Genomic DNA, 21092 nt, shown 5'->3' on the forward strand with positions numbered 1-21092 from the left:
ACCCTTTAGCGAATTTCATACAATCCTTAAACATGGTAGGCCAATACATCCCTTGTCAAAATAATAGCCATTTCATCTTATGACCCATTTGATGTGCCCCATATGCCCCACCATGGACACTAGAGAGGGTTGTGTATGCCTCAGATTCGCTTAGGCATTTGAGTAAGACTCTTGAGGTGTCTTTTTGAATAATTCGTTTCCCATAAGAACGTAGCTTAAAGCTCGATACCTGACTTTTCATTTAGTAGATGCTGTCGGATTTTCTAAATATTCTATTATTGGATTTCTCCAATCTTCATCCGCCAAACAGTCCAGTGTAAGAATCTCGAACTTCTCTTCGTCAGCATATCCTAGCTTTGTTTCCTCCAAATCTGATGGGGAGAGTCTAGTCGACACTACTCTTCCTCTAACTTCGATCACATATTGTAACTTCTCTTTCGAAATTTTATATCTAGAGGCAATCTGAGTTAAGTCATTGGCCTCTTGATTCTGAAGTTGAGGTATATGTCGAGTGTTTACCACCTCAAACTTACGTAAGAGTCTACTAGCTATCACAAAGTACATAATCATATTTTCTTTAACACATATGTATTCCTTTGTGATTTGTTTTATTACTAATTCTGAATCTCCCGTTATTTCGACTCGAGTTGCCTCCAATTCCAACAAGATCTCAAGGTCGGCTATCAGAGCCTCATACTCAGCCTCATTCTTCGAACAAAGGCCTTCGACCTTATACTTTAATTTTGTTGGAATTTTGCTAGGATAAATAATTAGTACCCCCACGCCTGTTCCATCTTTATGAGTAGAACCATCGAAGTACAACTTCCAAGGCTCCAACTCCAAATAGTTTAAGGATTTTTGTATTATGGAGTAGTCGACTATAAAGTCTGCTACCACTTGTCCCTTAACATCCTTTAAAGGCCTATGAGTTAAAGAATACTCAGTCAAAGCCAAATCCCATTTACCAATTTGACTATGTAAGACAGGTTTAGATAACATATACTTTATAACGTCGAAACGAGACAAAAAATACACATCAATTGGATTTATATAGTGCTTTAGTTTTGTACAAGAGAAATATAGGCATAGGCATAATTTTTTGACTATACTATATCTAGTTTCTGCATCATTTAGAATTCTACTGAGGTAATAAATGGCCCTTTCGATGCCATTATCATCCTCTTGAGCCAACATGCTCCCTAAAGTTACATTAGAAGCAACTATGTACAATCTCATACTTTTATTCCTACAAGGAGGTGACAGAATCAGAGGATGCACAAGGTAGTCTTTGATCTTTTCGAAAGCCTCTTGTTGTACTTGCCCCCATTCAAATATTTCCTGCTTGAGTCGAAGTAGAGGTGAGAAGGCTTGAGTCTTTCCACTTATGTTTGATATAAACCTCCTTAAAAAGTTGATCTTGCCTAGCAACGATTGTAATTCCTTCTTTGTTGATGGCGCTTTCGCATCCATAATAGCCTTGGTCTTGTTTTGATTAATTTCGATACCTTTCTTGTGGACCATAAAGCCTAAGTTCACTGCTGCTCCGTCATCAACGAGGATCCTTACCGAACCTTTTTAATATGAAATGCGGCATCAAGTTCATTGCCGCTCCACCATCAATGAGGATCCTATTTACCCCTACATTTTCCATTTTGCCTCTGATAAACAGAGGTTTTAGATAGCTCCTCATCGAATCATTTGGCCTTTTGATGAAGGCGTTTTGCTCCTCCACACAGTCATTGTTCATGATGTAATAACAAACAGGCTTGTGTTTCGCCATCTCCATTTCATCCATATCATATGGCTCTTCGACCTCTGTGACTTGGTCATATTCTCTAGGAAGGACATATACCACATTGCACACAATATCCATAGAAGCGTCTGAATCAGAGTCGAAGTCGTCTGTCATCATATCTTTGTCATGATCAGACTTTACCGCATACACCTTATCTTGAGGAGAAAATAACTTCCTCTTGACCGACTTCTTTTCCTCTTTCTTTTCTGGCTTCTTTTCCTGCTTCAACGTCATGCTGCTACTGGATTCAGGCTTCACCTGTTCTGCAACTTCTCTTTTGGTTTTCCTTTACCATTGTTTCCTTCTCCATTGAGAGCGGGACATTGGGTTTTTTCCTTTATAATTCTCGAAAAGATAGGCCACTTGTGTTTGACGCCTGAAACTCTTTCCAATAGGTAATTGAGGATCCTCTTTTGACATCGAAATTTTGCCATTTCTGATGGCCCTGTCCTCTCCCTCCGGTTGGTTTCGTCCAAGTATCCGTTGGGGCTTCAGTAGTAGGCCTATAAGTCGAATGACTGTTTGCCTAAAGGGGCAAGCACTTTTGGTTTCCCCTTCTAAGATCCCATCTGCCGTCGGATGCTTGGATATTTCTTAGATCCCTCCAATTTCTCCCTATTTTAGCCAGTCGAACCCCCTCGAGGTTCTCCGCAGCTTTCCAGTCGAAAACCTAACTGCGCCTTGGGCATAATATAACTTCTGACCTTTTCCTCTGGCACCTATGGAGAAATTCGACCAGGCCTTCCTCTTGTTTGGGGTAGGTTGTTTTGTTGTATTCTTCCTATCGAAGGCTTTCTTCATCTACCTCCATTTCAGTGGTCTTTTGAGTCAATTCGACCATGTTGATTCTCATATTGACATCCTCAATAATGTCTAACTCTTCCAGCTTGACTCTAAGGCCCTCAGTGACCTTAGGCATACCTACGTGTAAGAAACCTTCAGTGGTCTCATTTGTTGTGAAACTGACAGCAGTCCCATTAATGAGATCTTTAGTGACCTCTCTGACGAAACCCTTAGCTGTTTCTATTGGGAACATTTGATGGGGATCCTCAGTGACCCCTTTAGCAACTTCATGTTTGAAGTCATCAGAGACTTCAACCATGTCAGCCTTCTCTACAAAATCTTCAGATACTTCCACCATGTCAACATCAACCTCATCAGAGCCTTCGATTTATCTCCAAATTGGAGCCTTCCATCTCTTATAGCGCTCTGTACAAGGTCCTTGAAAAGAAAACATTGTGAGGTTTTACGGCCCAGAAAATTATGATACTTACAAAAACCCCTATTTTTTATTTGTTCTAGAGGGGAAATTTTAGCGCCATGAGGCATTATCACTTAGCCATCTTTAACAAGTAAATAGAAGATTTCGTCACATTTAGTGACATCGAAGGTATAAGTCTTCTTAGGGAACCTAGTATCCTTATCTGGTTCAACTGGACTTTTTCCGCTTAAGGGAGTTAGAACATTGCAGGAATAGGGTGATCCTTGCTTTAGTTTAGCAAGGTCAATCTCTCCTTCATCGAAATCTACATGTTCCCCAAATGTTTAAGGTTCGTCGTTACCTAATTCGACATAGGGTAATCTATCCTTCCTATTATTTTTGTTTGCTCTGGCTTTCTCAGCCTTCAAATGCTCCACCTTTCTAACTATATCAACAAACTGGGTCATATTTCTCAGGTATTGTGTATCCAACTTTTTCCTAATAGAATAGTCGAGGCCACCAACGGCCATTTCGACCAATTCATGCTCAGGCACTTGTGTAAAACATCTTGCCTTAAGCAGACGAAACATATTCAGGTAATCATCTATTGACTCGATAAACTTTCGTTTGATACTGACCAACTCTTTCAGACTTATCTTCGACTTCCCCATGTAAAATTGTTCATGGAACAGCCTTTCCAAATGAGTCCAAGTTTCAATGGAATTAACTGGTAATGTGGTGAACCACATAAAGGTGTTCTTCGTAAGAGAACTTGGGAAATATTTTATCCTAAGACTCTCATTGTTTGCAATTTACCTCGCCTCTATGGGGTATCTGACCACGTGTTCTACAGTGGATTCACTAGTATCCCTAGAAAACTAGGTGAATTTAGGAACTTTCCACCTAGGGGGTAATTCTGCTTGCAGAACATACTCAGATAAATGGGACATATAATTTGGTCTATGGAGGCCAACGTCTACCCCATTTCGTGCCATGATTCTTTCGACCATGGCTGCTAGATTATTGTCTATTGCAATATTATTGCATCGAATTTGCAGTGCGAGTTCGTCAGCATTTTGGTGCCTATTTGCCATCACTACCTTGGCTCCCTCTCTCTTGGGATCTGTTGTTCAGCCCTAGGGGCTTCGACCCTAGATGATTCCACTCATATCCCTTGATTCACCATGTTCTCTTGTGGTGCATTTCATGGGACTTGGTTAATGGTAAGGTCATATTCGATGGTTAGTCCTTGATTCTCTCTTGTCCATCCCCTCTAAGGATGTCGAGGAGGTTGTGGGACACCAAAGAAATCTGCAATGTGCGTCATTTACGCTACTATTTGTTGGTTCGAGTGGGTAGTATCTTGGATTAATGGGTTGAATATTATACCCATTGTTGGGCCAGCATTTGGACCATTTCATGGTTACTTTCGTCCATTTGCTGCCTCAACACCGCTGCGGAATTATTCGTCATATTAGGCATCTAGGTATGAAGACTCATCCCTAAAGGTTGGTTTCGACCCAAATTGTTTATACCAGACCCATATCCTAGTAATGACGAAGATATATTTTCTATTGGGTTGGCATATGTCAACGTCGAATTATGTAAATTCGCCATCATCGCAGTTGGCATGCCAAAGGGTTGTTCGCGACCATTCGATGGCACCGAAAAGCCACTCACATAAGGCCTAAAAATTTGATTTCCCCTTGGAGGGGGGATCCTTGGTGGACCCTGTATTCCTAAAGTATTTGATGGTGGGACTTGTGGCCCCGCATAAGACAAAATAGGCCCACTATGGGCCCTCGAACGCACAGGTGTCGAGTTCGCCGTGGATGGTACTAGTTCCATAGTAGACATTGTAACCGTACTTACCCCTGGCGCTGAAGTAGGGGGTGGTTCTCCATTATTATCTGGAGGATTCTTATTATTTGGTGGATTCACCATTATCCTCGTGTACCCTCTCCTTGGTCTATCCTCGTTGATTGTGGTTACTTTACCACTTCTCAATAACATGCAACGAAGTTATACAAAGAGATACTGGAAATATAAAGAATGGGTAAAGGTTTTCTTTTAAAAACAAAGCACGGGTCCCACTCGGCGTGCTAATTTGTTTACCGTGACAATTGGTAAACAACCGCTGATCTTCCAAATTATAGAAACTTTGGTTACTCACAGGATCAATCAGATTGATCCTAGGACATGTGTTGTTGTTCTAAAAATCGTATATAAAAGATGGACACCTCGATAATATCCTTGAAGAAAGAATGTTTACCTAAAGCGTTCTTAAGAAGATAAATGGTCGAAATGCAAGTAAAGTATAAAACAATGCTTGATAAATAACTGGTAATGAAGAGTAATTGTTGAACTTAAAGATGTAAATAAACTTTGATTGATATAAATATAATGGTGTTGTTAAACGTACATTCTCAATTGTACTCTTTTCTCTATACATTGGATACTTTGAGTAAATATGATTGATTGTACAGCAAATTGAACACACTAATCCTAATATCAGGACGCCTATTTATACTAAACTGAAATAACCGTCTCCAACGAATCTTCTCCTACGCACTGACACGTTACACTCGGCACGTCTGCGTTTCAAGAAAACATTCCACGCGTCTTTTCCATCAAAAACGGATAAGAATGAAATACGATTACTCTTCTGTCATTCAAATTCAAATATATGTCGAAGTGAAATTATGTCGAAGTGATATTCTGAACTTGAGATTATTCTTAAGTTTCACATATATCTTCCCTTACAAAAGGCAGACTTCGACACCTCCTCATGTCAGTAATGCTTTGTGTCGAAATCCCAGATAATTGCAAAGAACATTCTCTTTCCTTAGTTTATCACTTCCAACCTGATGTCGGAATTCCCACCTAACAATAGTAAAACTGCTTCCGATTACTAGTGCAATTTTTTGGTCATTAACATCATGACGAACGTCAGTTAGACTGATGGTCAGCTCGTCAAGACTACTTAAAAATAATTATGGATCGTGGGCCATGACGAGCGTCATCTAGGATGACAGTCTACCCATCATGGCAAGTTGACTAGCACTTCTTGCTCATGTTGACTTTTGGCTTATGGTTTAGTCCTTAGGAAGGCATGACGTCTGTCATGATTGGGCTAAGCCCGTAATGACAGTCAGTACTTGATGTAATTTTTTCGTTTTTGCCATTTTACTCTGTTTTTCCGCTCAGAGACCTCTGAATGATAAATACCTTAAATATACAGTAGAAAACTATCATAACACCATAAAGATTCATGAATCTACCCTAAAACAAGTGTGAATCGCGCTAATTAAATGGTGTATCCTACATGTTATCAAACTCCCTCACGCTTGAACCATTGTTTGTCCTCAAGCAACTTAGCTTACGTATGGAGAAGTAAAATACAACAACAACTTAACATAAAAGGACTCAAGCAAAGCAACTTCACAAATACTCATACGTGATTCCAAAATTGAATAGACTAAAGGTTAATTATATAGGTACTAAAATCAACAATAAGGATATTGTGACAATACAAATCACATTTTACGGATAAAAATATTCCTCTTATGCATATCAATTTAAATCATGTCATTGTATCTTAGTCTCACTATTCTAATTCTTGTATCCTTATTCATTCGAGACAGACACGTTAAGGTACTTAGGTATCTAGGTAATCATCACACACATGGTAGGAAAATTGGTTAGTGCTTTTTTCATGTTTTTTCACTTAGATATTTAATCAAATATGCACATGCTTTATTTTTTTATTCTCGAGGTTCAACCATCGTTGGGCTAAGTAATCGAGTGGGGGTTACCCAAGTTAGTAGATGCAACTGCCTTTATTTATTTACGCTTCAATTTTTTTCCAATTTTGTTCATTGATTAACCTAGTTAATGTGTGCTTCTAGATTATGTATGACTGAATAAATAAACTACTTATGGATTACTTTGAAAAAGAATTTGGAGGCTATGGCACAACGGGTATTTGAATTGATATCCATATTCGATAGGCTTTAGGTGTTGGGACAATACCGATTTTGTTAAAAATTTCCCAAGTGTTCTTAATCATAGTCTCTCCTCCTTTGGAACCTATATACTTTCTAAGTGAGCCACTAATCCTAAGCCTTTTTATAAAAATTGTTCGGTTCAAGAAATGGGAAAAATCAATAACATAGAAAAATACACGTGCATAAATGACTCACTAACACTAAATTAACAATAAAATTAAAATTGCTAAACTAGAAAGCATGGAAGTCCTAATTAGAAAGGAAATAAATCTAAAAAGTAATTAAATATAAACTAATAAAAGTGGGAAATTCCTCCCGCACACCTGAATCATACACTATCATCAATGTAATGACAAAAGTGCAAGAAAGGATGGGTAAAGCTTGGGGACTAATCCTGCTGAGAGCGGTTCAGGGGACACATGACATAGTCTTGCATCCAAAACCAAATACCATTGATCATGTTGTTCCACAAGTCCTAGTGGTGAGTTTGCTCTACTTCTCGGTCATTTCGTTCTTACACCTCTAGTCGCAAAGCGACAACCTCATGATGAAGAACGTTGAGCTCGTAGTCAATGTTGTTATAGTGAAAATAGGAGCAACTGGCATAAGAATAGATTGTTTGTGTATACAGGGGAGGGTGGTGCATGGTGTGTGTGTGTATGTGTGTGTGTGTGTGTGTGTGTGTGTGTGTGTGTGTAATAGATGTAAGTGATGACGCTGAGGGGAGGGTGTGAGATATGGGTAAGAGTGGAATGGAGAGAGCCACTCTCTCCGGTCTATCTCATCATCGATATCTCCACCTGTCATACGGTGAACTGGACTTTTGTGTTTTGTTTTGAATCGCAATGTCGCGGATAGCAAGAGTCGCCACCGACTTTTCTTTTATCCAATAAGGAAAGGCGGAAAAGAACAGGAAAGACCTAGATTAGATTTTGGGTTCGGGAGGTATATTATACAAAGGGAAGGTGTTAGCACCCTTTGTATCCATGGTTATCCATGGGCTCTTAACTGCTGAATCACTTATGTTTTTCTCCTTGTCTGAAAAAAGTGTTTGTGAATTGCTTAGAAAATGTTTTGAAAAGAGAGTTTAGCTTTGTAATGATTCTTGTATGAATGTATACAAAGTGTTTATCTCGTTTAATTTTGAAAGCTGTTTAGAAAACTGTTTAGAAAAATATAACTTGGCAATGATTCTAGTACGAATGTATACCAAGTGGTGATTTTCTAGTAGATGTTTTGCAAAGTGTGAGGTGTGAAAAGTATTTTGAGTTGTGATTCAGCATTTAAGAGTTATACCTACTCAAGGTCTTTATGGGCATTTCCTATCCTTATGAGGGTAAAACTGTCCTTACTATTGAGAAGTAAGTAGTTTCATCCTTTGGATGTAAAGGGACATCGTAGGGTCATCGATTGGTCATTGAAGGCAACATTTGCAAGGATACCTTAGCATTCAAAGGGACAATCATCATTTAACCGTAGGCTACAACGAAGGGTCATCGAGGGACAAAATCATATATTCCCAGGCAACATCCGAGGGACTATGATTTATCTTATAGGGACCTGATGATTTAATCGAAGGATCTTTGCTAAGTGTATCCCCATATTCGCGGGACATGACCGTAATACCGTAATACCGTAAGGCAACAAAGAGAGGTCCAAGATCACATATTCACAGGCAATATTTTATAATCAATTAGGTAATTAGGATGAATCTCCAAAACATTTGTAATCAATTAGGTAATTAGGATGAATCTCCACAAGGGTATCCCAAAAATAGAGTGGAATACCTAGCAAGCTACCTTCTTCGGGAGTATGTGAGCCCTTACAAAATTCCGCAAACAGGTCATAACACCAAATGGGGTGCAATCAAGAGTTGCACCAAAGCAGTAATAGTATCAGGTAAACCAAGCATGGTTATAATAAAACAGGTCAGATGAGCAAAGATCAAAACAGAACGAAAAACAGCGACTGTCATGTTCGCTACTGCCTCGCCTAACGAAGGCTTAGCGAGCACTCGCTACATGTTCGCTTAGCGATGTGCTAGCGAACGGCTGCGGGTTTTGAATTTAACAGCAGTACGGTTTCAACAAGCTCCAAACCCTATGGCATCCATTACAGCAATTACATGGTGAAACATTCAAGATATCCAGGCATACTTAAGTCCACATGCAAAACCTCAAATATATTTATGAATTCAATTATGATATCACATGTGAATTAGGAACATAAAGCGGTAATAGTAATGCAAACCTGTTTGCAATTGAATTGCAACCTTGAATTGGCAAGTCACTCTTAGGGTTGGCGCCGGATTGAGTTGGGCGGAGGTAACCTTTGTGCAGATGAGTTTCCTTCAGGGTTTCCTTTAGGGTTGCTCTGAATTCTCTTGGTTAGCCTCCAGGGTTTGCTCCGATTGCCTCTGTTAGGGTTTGCTTGCTAGGGTTTTCCTTCCTCTCTGTCTGTCCCCTTTTCTGAATGAGGTCTTGGTATTTATAATAGTTTTTTTTTGACCTGATGGGCTCAGAATGAAGCCCAAAATTTCTGGTACTCGCAAGTTCGCTAGGCGAAGGATTTTGCTCGCCTAGCGAGCAAGCCATTTTAAGTCATTTTTTGGATTTGGCCACCCGTGTGCTGGGCCTTTGTTCCTTTAATATCAATGTCTTGAAAAAATGAGTTGGAGTGTCTTGAAAAATGTCTTGCACGGTTAACGGGCAAATTTTGGGGTATGACAGCTGCCCCTGTTCAATATTCTTGAACCGAGAGAGTTAGAATGGTATGTACGCCATTCGTGGTCTGGAGGTGGAAGATTATTGAACGCTTAGAATGCCCCTAAAATTTGCACTTGTTAAAAGTTAGTCTTGATGGAGATGGGCTTAAAGATGCCATCCAGAAGGTATAATGATGAGGGCTTCAAAGTGTGTCATACGTTAGATCGTCTCTGAGTAGCAGAATGAGCCATCCGTTAGGCTGGCGACCTCACTGGGGAGAAAAGATCAGAATGGGTCATACGCTGCTGGGGATAACAGGTCAGAATGGATCATCCGCCAGATCATATCTGAGTTGCAGAATGAGCCGTACGTTAGGCTGTATCTGGGTTGCAGAATGAGCCGTACGTTAGGCTGTATCTGACAAAAAGTAGTCGTACGCTAGACTACACCTCGGAATGTACCGTACGCTAGGTAGTATCTGAGGAAAGAAGATCAGAATGGATCGTACGCTAGATCGTATATGAGTTGCAGAATGAGCCGTACGTTAGGCGGTATCTGACAAAAAGTAGTCGTACGCTAGACTACACCTCGGGATGTACCGTACGCTAGGTAGTATCTGAGGAAAGAAGATCAGAATGGATCGTACGTTAGATCGTATCTGAGTTGCAGAATGAGCCGTACGTTGGGTTGTATCTGACAAAAAGTAGTCGTACGCTAGACTACACCTCGGGATGTACCGTACGCTAGGTAGTATCTGAGGGGATGAATATCCAAATGGGTCGTACGCTAGACCATATTGGCACAGTTGAAGGAATCATATGTTGTATATGTTGTATTTGCAATAAATGTCTGGGATGGGCTTAAAGATGCCACCATTAGGAGGATATCAGAGTGCTTATCAGAATGAATATTCATATGGATTATATCTGAAAGATGCATCTGAATCTCAAATGTAACCAATGAGGGTGTCCGCCTGGATGAACCTTTGTTTTGATTAGATCGGGAGGATAATTAACCTGGAAAAAAGTTAGCCTCATGCCATGTCACGATGCATGAGATGTTTTATGCTTTCAAAATTAAATGCGAACATTGTATGCATGCGTATCATGCGAAATGATGCATGAATGAATTATGCGTCTGAAAAATTTGCCAGGGGAAAATAAATCCCCATATTCTGATTGGAGATGTTTGTATTGATGACCCTTTCTTAGCTGGGGATATCTGATTTCTGTCTGATGGTAGAAATATTCAACAGAGCCTGGCTGGGGATGGAAGAGATGACCAGTCTGTCTAGTAATGCCAGTTTCTTCTGGGAAATAACTGGTTTTGTTGGGGAATAGGATTAGCAACTGGATTCATCGGAAAGCATGGTTAGACTTTATCCTCGACCCTAAAGTCCTTTTGTAACTGCTATTGCTATTTTATGCATGTATTTTCGGTAAACATCAATCATGTTCAAACGCATATCGTTAATTCGAATTAAATCAATGGACGTTTATGCAAACAAAACAGAGAAAGTAAAACAAAAGCATCCTTTTTCTTGGAAATAAAATTGCATTGACTTTGAAAGAGGGCCTATAAACAGGCAATTTGTGTACAAGGAGACAGAAATCCTAGTAAGAGGAGATTGTCAAGAAACAAAGAAAAAGCTCTGAAGAAAAGTCCTATTGATTTTAATTCCACGACTGTCATTATGTCTTCAAGCCTCTCATCTCCTGCTGTCGGATAGAAGTGATTGGCTTGTTCAGTCCCTTTGACTTGGGTGAAGCTGACCGAGAACGGGACATAGTCATACGCTTTAATCCCTAATTTTTGCCTGGACCGCCTTTTCAGGTTTTCAGTCCACCAGGATACCCTTTTTTGCCCAAGCCGCCTTTTCAGGTTTTCGACTTGCCGGGTGTACCTTTTTATATGTTTATCCCTAATTTTTGCCCGAACCTTTTTGGTTCGCCGGGATGCCCTTATTTTTGCCTAGATACGTCGACCTAGCGGGTCTCTTTTATGCGTAGTATTTTTTAACTATGTCTGCGTTCACGGGATGTAGGAAGTCTTCGCCATCCATTGTAGCTAGCATCATGGCTCCACTAGAGAAGACCTTCTTAACTACAAATGGCCCTTCGTATGTGGGAATCCATTTGCCTCTAGGGTCACCTTGTGGTAGAATGATACGCTTCATCACTAAGTCGCCAATTTGGTACACCTGTCTCTTGACTTTCTTATTAAATGCCTGGGTCATGCGCTTCTGATATATCTGTCCATGACAAACAGCCGCAAGTCTCTTTTCATCAATCAAATTTATCTGATCGAGTCGAGTCTGAATCCATTCATCTTCATCTAAGCCTGCATCTTTCATAATTCTTAGAGAGGGAATTTGGACTTCCACTGGTAAAACGGCTTCCATTCCGTAGACTAAAGAGAAAGGAGTTGCCCCTGTCGAAGTGCGCACTGAAGTGCGATAACCATGAAGAGCAAAGGGTAACATCTCATGCCAGTCTTTGTATGTTATTGTCATCTTTTGTATGATCTTCTTAATATTCTTATTAGCAGCTTCTACGGCGCCATTCATCTTTGGTCGGTACGGAGAAGAGTTATGGTGTTTTATGTTGAACTGCGTGCAGAGTTCAGTAATCATCTTGTTGTTCAAATTAGTACCATTGTCAGTGATAATTCTTTCAGGGATGCCATACCGACAAATGAGACTATTCTTGATGAACCGTGCCACCACATTCTTGGTGACAAAAGCAAATGAGGCTGCATCTACCCACTTCGTAAAGTAATCAATAGCAACAAGAATGAAACGATGTCCATTAGAAGCAGTAGGTTTAATCTCCCCAATCATATCAATGCCCCACATTGCAAAGGGCCAAGGGGCTGTCAACACGTTCAATGGAGCAGGAGGTACATGTACTTTGTCCGCATAGATCTGGCACTTGTGACAAGTTCTGGAGTGATGGTGGCAATCAGCTTCCATGGTAGACCAATAATACCCTGATCTCAGAATCCTCTTGGCCATCGTATGTCCACTAGAATGAGTCCCAAAAATACCGTCATGTATGTCTTCCATAATCTTTTCTGCTTCCTTTTTATCCACACAGCGAAGCAAAGTCGAATCATGATTACGTTTGTATAATACTCTATTACTCAAAAAGAATTTAGCGGAGAACCTCCTCAGAAATTTTCTGTCATTGATGGATGCCCCTTCAGGGTATTCCTGAGTTTCTAAATATCTTTTTACTTCGTGGAACCAAGGTTTCTCTTCCACTTCATCAGCATTAAGTTCATAACAATATGCTGGTTCATCTAATCGTTCAACGGTGATCATGGGAGCTTCATTATCCCATCTGACTCTGAACATAGATGACATGGTGGCCAATGCGTCTGCCAACTGATTCTCTTCTCGTGGAATATGTTCGAATGTAATCTCTTCAAAATAAGGGATTAATGTCAACACCCGCTCTCGATAAGGGATGAGATTCGGATGTTTAGTGTCCCATTCTCCTTTGATCTGACTGATTACTAAGGCTGAGTCTCCGTACACCCTCAAAAACTTGATTCTCAGGTCTATAGCAGCCTTGAGTCCCAAAATACATGCTTCATACTCAGCCATATTGTTGGTACAGTCAAAACATAGTCTAGCGGTGAAAGGCGTATGGTAACCCTTGGGGGAAATAATTACAACACCAACACCGTTGCCCAATGCATTAGAAGATCCGTCAAAAACCATAGTCCATCGGGATCCCAGTTCGGGTCCTTCATCTGATCCAGGTTCTTCATAATCAGTAACAAGCATGACATCTTCATCTGGGAACTCAAAATTCATAGATTGGTAATCATCAACTGCTTGATGAGCCAAATGATCAGCTAACACGCTTCCTTTGATTGCTTTCCGGGTAGTATACTGGATGTCATACTCTGTTAAGATCATTTGCCATCTTGCTATTCTTCCGGAGAGAGCAGGTTTCTCAAATATATATTTGATAGGATCCATCTTAGAAATCAATAAAGTGGTATGATTCAACATATACTGTCTCAGTCGGCGAGCAGCCCAAGCCAAAGCACATCAAGTTTTCTCGAGCAATGAGTATCTTGTTTCACAGTCGGTAAACTTTTTGCTAAGGTAGTATATGGCATGCTCTTTTCGACCAGACTCGTCATGTTGTCCCAACACACAACCCATTGAATTTTCTAACACGGTCAAATACATGATTAGAGGTCTTCCTTCAACTGGTGGCATCAGAATTGGAGGTTCTTGGAGGTACTTCTTGATTTTGTCAAAAGCTTCTTGACATTCATCATTCCATATCATCTCTTGATTTTTCCTCAGTAATTTGAAGATGGGTTTACAGGTAGCAGTCAAATGGGAGATAAATCGGGCAATGTAATTCAAACGTCCCAAGAAACCTCTGACTTCTTTATCTGTACGGGGAACTGGCATTTCTTGAATAGCTCTCACCTTAGCTGGGTCAACCTCAATTCCTTTACCACTGACAATAAAGCCCAAGAGTTTACCGGACCTTACTCCAAAGGTGCATTTGTTCGGGTTCAATCTCAACTTGTATTTCTTCAACCTCTCAAACAGTTTGTATAAATGATCGAGATGTTCTTCTTCAGTATGAGATCTGGCTATTATGTCATCCACATATACCTCTATTTCATGATGGATCATATCATGGAACAAAACCACCATAGCACGCTGGTATGTTGCCCCTGCATTTTTTAAAACGAATGACATTTCTTTGTAACAGAAAGTGCCCCATTGCGTCACAAACGTAGTTTTCTCCATGTCTTCAGGTGCCATCTTAATCTGGTTATAACCCGAGAATCCATCCATGAATGAGAATACCTTGTGTTGAGCGGTGTTATCTACCAGAACATCAATGTGCGGAAGTGGAAAGTCGTCTTTGGGACTCGCTTTATTCAAATCTCTGTAATCTACACACATCCGCACCTTACCATCCTTCTTTGGCACCGGTACCACATTAGCAACCCATTGAGGATAAGAAGTAACAGCCAGAAAACCTGCATCAAATTGTTTCATAACCTCGGCTTTGATTTTCTCAGACATTTCAGGACGCATGCGACGAACTTTTTGCTTAACAGGATGACAATCCTCCTTCATTGGCAAACGATGCACTACTATATCAGTATCCAGTCCTGGCATGTCTTCATAAGACCAAGCAAAAATCTCTATATAGTCATGTAACATCTGAATCAATCTTTCTTTGACACAGTTTTCCAAGCCTGCTCCTATTTTGACTTCTTTCTTGTCTACTTCAGTACCCAGATTTATAGTTTCAATTGATTCCCCATGCGGCTGTATAGTCCTTTCTTCTTGCAGTAACAGTCTGGCAAGCTCTCCAGGTACCTCACAATCTTCCTCACTTCCATCCTCGGCTTGGTAGATCGGATTTTCAAAGTCATAATGAACAGTAGCAGAATTATTATCAACAGGATCCAGAGTGGATATGGATCTGCAGTTTGTTAAGTGAGTGTGTGTAAGAGAGCATAGCTTGTTTAAAAGATGACAGGAAAGATAAAGAGCGCAATATTTGAATGCAAAAAGGTCCATTGATTTATTGAATATGAATATGCTTATGAAAATGACACAACCCTTAACAAATTAGCTATTGTGCCCCGGGCATAGACACAATGCTTTGAGAAGTTCAATTGTAAATTTAAAAATTGCAACACTAAAATAGGCAATAACAATTACTCCTGACTAAAGGAAATCGGGATAGTGTCTTCAGCCTTCCAATTATTGAGTCCGTCACCAATTGTTGGGAAAATCCAGCTATCCAAGTCGCAATCGCTGTCAGTATCTTCTACAGCATTAATCTGATCCTTGACTATCCTTTCAGGGCTAAATCCCAGGCCAAATCTATCAGACTTGTACGGTACATCAATCAGTGGACCCCAGCCAGTACGACCACCATCTTCAACCACGGCTTGGGCATCTTTCAGAGAAATCATAGCAGGAGGAGCACGAATAACCTTGGGCACACAGGAAGTTGGCTTAAGGACAGGACTGGTGGAGGAATTACTTCAAATGACTGAGAAGGAGTCTCGAAGAATTCACCATCCATCTCGACGTATCTGAAGGTATGCACACTACTGACAATATACTCTTCTTCCCCACACACAGTGACGATCTTACCCTCTATTGGATACCTCAGCTTTTGATGGAGAGACGAAGCTACAGCACTTGCCCCATGAATCCAAGGGCGTCCCAGCAAGCAGGAATAGGCAGGACGAATATTCATTACGTGAAAGGTAGTGTTGAAGACTTGAGGTCCTATCTTGATAGGGAGAACTACTTCACCATGGACAACACTCTTCGCCTCATCGTAAGCACGTACCACAACGTCACTAGGTTTCAGTTCGATGCTTTTACAGTCAAGTTTATCGAGCACAGCTTTCGGTAGCACATTCAAAGAAGAGCCATTATCGATCAGTACATGAGACAAGGTGATCCCCTTACACTCAATGGAGATATGCAGGGCTTTATTGTGATTCTTTCCTGCTGGTGTCAGGTCAGCATCGGAAAAGCCTAGGCCATTGTCAACAGCCAAGTTAGCAACATAATTTTCGAACTGATCGACAGATGTCTCCTGAGGTACATGAGCGGTCTTCAAGAATTTTATCAACGCATTGGCATGCGATTCAGAAGATAACAACAAGGATAACATCGAAATTTTAGACGGAGTATGGCCCAACTGTTCTACCACGTCAAAATCGCTCTTGCGAATGATTTTCAGCATTTCTTCCATTTCCTGCTTGGCAACATCTTCGGTAGTAACTTCGACAGGTGTCCTTGACTGAGAAGGATTGATTACCGGTTCCTCTCCTCGAGTTTCAGAGACGGGAAGTGAGATGGGAGAGAAGATCCTTCCGCTTCGAGTAATTTTACTAGTCCCAACAATATCAACGTCATTAGGATTAGCAGAATTATCATCTTGCTTTAGGCCGTGGATGTAAACATCACCCCCATAATTCCACAGAATGGCTTTGCTTGAGGAATACGGTATTGGGCCAGGTGCAGTAATAATTAGGGGAGCTACCTTGGGCTCAGCAGTAATCTTCACAGGCATTCTAGTAGCGGTAATCTTCACTGGAACTTTGGACCTAGCAATCACAGATATTTCTTCAATATGGTCTTCCACCTTAGGAATCTTTTCAAAGAGAATTGTACGATCATCCATCAGCCGTTGAATACCGTTCCTCAACTTCAAGCAATCATTGGGTTGGAGTATACAGAGATCGCAATTTTCAGCACAACCTGGAAATAAACCAGCTTGCAATAAATTCCTCTTGATGATCAGGAGGGGAGATGCCAAGTCAGCTACATTAGAAATGCGAGAATCGTCATCCACAACATTAACAGTCTTGTCATGATTAGGCATAGGAGCAGTGATGACATTAGGAGTCTCCGGAGGATCAAATTCAATTTCTCCAGCGTCGATCATGTCCTGAATCTTATTCTTCAACAACCAACAATCGTTCGTATCATGCCCGGGGCTATCAGAGTGATATGCACACCTGGCATTGGGATTATAACGAGGAGAAGTAGTGTTGGGATTTGCAGGAGGATCTCTGAGGGTAATTAAATTTGCTTTCAGCATACCCTGCAGTGCTTGTGCTAAAGTCATATTGATCTTTGTAAACTGTCTTCTTGGTCTGTCTTGTCGGTGTTGGAAGTTTTGAGATGGCGGTGCGGCAATCGTAACTGCTCCCACAGTACGGTCACGATTTTTCTTGTTATGACCCCTTTGACTGTACACAGCATTTGATTCATTCTTCCCCTGATAGGACTTTTTGGTGCTTGCAGAGGTAGCCACCTGTATCTTTCCACTTCGAATACCACTTTCAACACGTTCACCTGTCAATATAAGTTCAGTGAAACCCGATGAGGAACTTCCCAATAGATGGCTGTAGAATGGGCCAGTCAGTGTACCCATGAACATGTCCACTAATTCTCGATCAGTCATAGGGGGTTTGACTCTGCCAGCCAAATCTCTCCATTTTTGAGCATATTCTTTGAAGCTTTCTTTAGATCCCATAGTCATATTCTGCAACTGTAGCCGAGTAGGTGCCAATTCAGAATTATACTGGTAGTGCTTGTAGAAAGCTGTCGCTAAATCAGTCCAGGTGTGGATGTTAGAGCTCTCGAGCTGATAATACCACTCTAACTGGGTGCCAGACGGACTCTCTTGAAAGAAATGGATCCATAGCTTCCTATCAGTGGTATACGACTGGATCTTTCTCACATAAGCTCTCAGATGCATCTGAGGACAAGACGTACCATCGTACTTAGTGAAAGCGGGGACCTTGAATTTGCGGGGAATGACCACATCTGAGACCAGACCTAAGCTTTCGAAATCCAGACCGGGCGCCTTTTGACCCTCCATAGCTAGCATGCGTTCTTCCAGCAACTTATACTTATCATCTTTTGGAGAGTACTGTTCCTTTTCATAATCTTCATCGTCGTCTTCAGGGTTGAAGGGATCAACATCCTCCTCTTCCGAATCATTTTCTGTCTCCTCTTCTTGGTCCTTCGGCATTCTAATCATGATTCCTGCGGCCTGTCCTTTAAGCCTTCTTCCCGGGTTAATGTAACTCACAGCTTTCTTGTCTTTCTTCTTCTCGAGCAAAAGAGCCTTCAATTCCTCTTGCCCCTTGGATAAGCTCAAGATCATCTCCTAGAATTGAGCATTCTGAGCCTGGAGATCCTTGACAGTTTGTTCGAGAGCCATCTGTTCTGTTTAGAAGGAAGATCGTGAGAACATTGATCCTTTAGAATACCTGTTATGCAATGTTATATTATGCTATGCAATGTATGAAATGTTTTCAAGGACTTTTGGAATTTAACTTTGCGTAAACCAACAAAAAGGAACTCTTATTAATAATTGTTTTAATCCATGTTTATTACAACAAATGATAATAAAAAGACAATGAAAGCTCAAGTCTCCCAGGGACGGCTTCTTTTTGGGCGAAGATATGCATTGAGTCTTCGTTCCTCATTAAGCTGGCTGGTGAGCTCTGACACTTTCTTCCTTTCAGCACAAAACTGGGTTTCAAAAGTATCCCTTTCCTCTCTCAACTGGATCCAGGATCTCTTCAATTCCTCAACATTGGTAGGCATATCTGGATAATGAATGATCTGAGGAGTACCTCCTTCAACTCCTTGTTCAACAATCAGCGGTCCGACCGCAAGATATGGCATGACAAGTTCACGAGCTCTTGCGCGTACCCATCTGAGATAAGGTTCCATGGGAATAGAGTTTTTCTGTCCTAAAGTACTTCTTTTAACCATGCCCTAAGCTCGTACAAACCTTTGACGGAGACCTTGAGAATCGTTGTCATAGTCAAACACAGTGCCTTGGATAATTATCTCATGTGGACTATCTCTTCGAGCATAACCAAACTGACGTAGGGCTAAAGCAGGATTATAAGTAATACCTCCTCTTATCCCCAGGAGTGGTACGTTAGGGAACTCGCCACAACGATCAATGATGATAACGTTTTCTTTGGGTTGGGGACACCAATGGATGTCTGAATGGGAGAGCGACATTATCCTTTGAGACCATCTCAGATTTTGCTCGTTCTTCAGGACTGATCGAGGAAGGTGCGAAATAAACCACCTAGATAATAAAGGTACGCAGCACATGAGAGTTCCTTGCCTTTTCACAGTACGGGTGTGAAGGGAATGCAAAATGTCTCCAAGCAAGGTAGGCACAGGGTTATAAGTGAGAAATATCTTAATAGCATTCATGTCTATGAATTGATCCGGGTTAGGAAATAACACCAAACCATAGATTAGTAGTGCTAGAACATCTTCGAAAGCATGGATATTCATAACCTTTAGGGATTCTCGGGCCTTATTGATCAGAAACTTGGCAAGTAAACCCTTAACTCCACTTCTTGTCACCCAATTAGTTTCAATGTCCGGCTTTGTCATGTGTAAAGCCGCAGCAACCTCTTCAGACTTCGGAATCTTTTCTAAGCCACTGAAAGGTATTTGATCAAGGATAGGTATCCCAAGCAGCCTGGAGAATTCTTCTAATGTGGGCACCAACTGATAATCTGGGAATGTGAAGCAATGGTGTTTAGGATCGAAGAACTGGAATAGAACTCTCATCATATCTTCTATGAAACCGGTGGTAACTAAATTGAGGAGAGAACCATGTTTCTTGATGAACTGAGCATGATCGGGAAGTTCTGACACTAAATCCTTGAGTTGAGGAGAGATCGCTACAAGATTGATTCGGATGGTCTTCCTGGAAGCCATAGCCTGTTAAACAGAGCAAAGCTAAATCCCTAAGTCGTTGAAATGGTTAGTACAATGCCATATGTTATGATGTTATGATGTTATGATATTATGATGTCAAATAAATAACAGGCACAAGCAAGTCACACAACAATCATTCCTAAGTTTTAAGGCTTGCATGAGTTCCATAGGTAAGTACCCTTCCCACTGAAGTTTGGTTGGTTCAACCTGTCCTAGAATAGTAACCGGGTTCTAGAAGGATCTCCAATCATTGACCTTCTTTTAAGTCCACTTCAGTGCAACACCAAGTGGTTGACTAAAGCTTCCCTAAAGTCCAATCTCGAGGAGTGTAGTATCGAGTCTCAACCAACCCCAGTCGGAACCGAAGTCAGTTATCTCACTACTTTCTAATGGCTAGGATGAGTCAATTAGGGTTCTAAAGGTCTGGTTAATGCTTTAATGACACCACGCAGACGCCAAATTTTTCCTCAAGTAAACATGAGGAACATCAGGACATCCAAAGTGTCACATTAACCGTAGCCATCATTTTAACCATTCCAGTATACGTCGGATAGTCGCGATGATCTCTTGCTACTTACCTAAGGTACACTAGATCCGGGTGTAGGATCTTTCACTCAAGCATAGGATACCCAAGCAATCCCTTAAAAGTAAATCAGACAATTCAAATAAGTGATCTTGTTTTTTTTAAGGCAACCTCTCTTTTTAAGTCCCCAGCAGAGTCGCCAGTTCTGTCATACGATGAACTAGACTTTTGTGTTTTGTTTTGAATCGCAATGTCGCGGATAGCAAGAGTCGCCACCGACTTTTCTTTTATCCAATAAGGAAAGGCGGAAAAGAACAGGAAAGACCTAGATTAGATTTTGGGTTCGGGAGGTATATTATACAAAGGGAAGGTGTTAGCACCCTTTGTATCCATGGTTATCCATGGGCTCTTAACTGCTGAATCACTTATGTTTTTCTCCTTGTCTGAAAAAAGTGTTTGTGAATTGCTTAGAAAATGTTTTGAAAAGAGAGTTTAGCTTTGTAATGATTCTTGTATGAATGTATACAAAGTGTTTATCTCGTTTAATTTTGAAAGCTGTTTAGAAAATTGTTTAGA

Source organism: Lathyrus oleraceus, chromosome 3, assembly GCF_024323335.1.
Source record: "Lathyrus oleraceus cultivar Zhongwan6 chromosome 3, CAAS_Psat_ZW6_1.0, whole genome shotgun sequence".
Taxonomy (NCBI): domain Eukaryota; kingdom Viridiplantae; phylum Streptophyta; class Magnoliopsida; order Fabales; family Fabaceae; genus Lathyrus; species Lathyrus oleraceus.